We start from the raw sequence: 2,032 nt of genomic DNA, 5'->3' as shown, positions 1-2,032 counted from the left end.
ATGAAGTGTCTTTTAGCCAGGCTGTCACCACGGATGATCTGACAAGCGGCCCCATCACACACACTCATCACGAATGAGCCTTTTAAGGTTGTTTCATTCACTGCCAGCGGTGCCAACACGTGCTCCAGTGGCACGAGCAGCCTTCACCTATAAGGCGCTGCGTTATGAAAGTGCGCACGCAGCTCTCAGCGCCCGCCGTTCACGTCAACGTTAACATGAGACCGAGGTACGAGCCCAGTAACGTATCTCGCTCTCGGCAGGAGCGACACGCGTTTTCATCGCAGTGGTGTCAAACGCGCACTCCCACGGCGTCAACAGTTTCACAAGCCTCACAGCGGCTCCGCTCCTTCATCCTCAAAGAAGGTTTTCTGAATTAATACTGTAGTATGAACATATGCTGTCATATATTCATAAATTAAACGGATTCTTTCATTTTTCTGGACTGGATAATATCGTGCATTGAATAATTAAAAATGTGGACGTGAGACGTTAACTATCTTTGACTCACCAACGACAGTGGGTCATTTATTAACAGAATCAAGTTTAACACATCACACATTTACATTAATTGGCAAAAATTGAAAATAACGACAGCTTATTAATCAGTTTTACAGGAAGTAAACAATAAGGCGATTGTTTTCTCACTTCCAGCAGAACAGCAGACATTAACCACACGGCGGTGATTGAAAAACTTTGCTTCAGACATTTCTAAAAATATCTGTAATGATTTTTAGCAGATAGAAGAATTTTAAAGATGGGAAATGAAGTTTAAGTTGAGAGAGATGTGTGAGGGAATTTGTCTGTCTAACCAGAAACATGCACGCTCCTTTGGACCAGCTTGTCCCAACGGTACACTTTGGTTGAAGATCGACTTTTTACCTTTCTGAAGATATGTCAGTTCCGGCGTAAAGTTCACTTCGAGCCACTTTTCAGCGTCTCCGTAAGAACAGCTAAACCTCGGGAGTCGTGAGATCATCCAGAACAGACTTCATAATTCCTCTGAACTTCTCTCGTCCAGCTTAGTGGCAGATGTACTGAGCATGCTGCATTCAGCATTCTGGACTCTGGAACTGCCGAGTTTCAGAACTGCAGAACTGCTCAAGCTCCTGCAGAACTTCTTCATCTACCCCAACTTAACTGGAGGTGGAACCTCTTGCAGAACTCTCCATCATCAGCTGACTCTTCTCACAACTAAACTCACCGTGAACTAGGAAGTGCCAACATTTAAAGGGCTCTATTTCCGGTTCATTTGGGAGTTTCTGATTGGTCGATGGACCAAAACAGAGGTGTGTTTTGTGATGTAAGGTGTTATGAAAAGTCAAGGAAAAAGATTAAGATTGTTTAAAAACAGACAAAAGATATTATGAAGAACTTCAGACTTCGTGGAGTCAATTCTCTAGTATCTTGCTGTAAAAGTTAAACATGACATTTCTTTTTCAGTAAACTTGCAGTTGACCGAAACTTGAACTTTGACCAACTTACACCCTTGCTCATTGAAGACAGAAAATCAGACAATGCATCATTAACCTGATTTCTTCTTTGAATGAGGATTAAAAATCGTTATTACTGTTTCACAGTTGATTTAAAAATGAGTAGTTCACTTCAACATTTAAACATTGTTTGAACTAACACAATTTGATTATCAAAACATTTGTAAAATAGTAATGATAATAGAAAGTAGTCTTCTTTTACTTGATTAATTCAAGAAAGAAAGTCTCAGGATGGGTCAACCTGTATTTCTGGATTCAAATCAATGAAATGACAGTTTCTGTCCCATAAGGTCCTCAGGTCAAGGTTTTGACATCAGGCTTAGTTCACTACAATACTGCAGCTCGTGGAATCACTCAAAAGCTCACGTGATTCGCAGCCAAGAATGAACGTGTTCTGCAGACCGAGCCCAGTGGTAACCTCGCCCCACCGATGCCGCACACTGCTTCCTGACCGCACCAGCGTCAAACGCGCGCTCCCGTGGAAATCCTCGCTTAAGGCATCACATGAATGAGGGCGCGCACACACGACTCTTCAGGGCACG

At 42.5% G+C, this 2,032-nt stretch overlaps 1 protein-coding gene across 1 annotated transcript in view; it reads left to right on the top strand.

The window, feature by feature from the left end:
* The window catches only part of tert (telomerase reverse transcriptase), a 41,292-nt gene that overhangs the window by 36,889 nt on the left and 2,371 nt on the right, over positions 1–2,032 (top strand). The gene's annotated exons all lie outside the window — the stretch shown is intronic.

Source organism: Nematolebias whitei, chromosome 19 (genome assembly GCF_014905685.2).
Source record: "Nematolebias whitei isolate Nwh7 chromosome 19, NemWhi1, whole genome shotgun sequence".
Classification (NCBI taxonomy): domain Eukaryota; kingdom Metazoa; phylum Chordata; class Actinopteri; order Cyprinodontiformes; family Rivulidae; genus Nematolebias; species Nematolebias whitei.
Note: the sequence above shows the minus strand (reverse complement) of the source record. Positions and strands in the feature narration are given on the sequence as shown.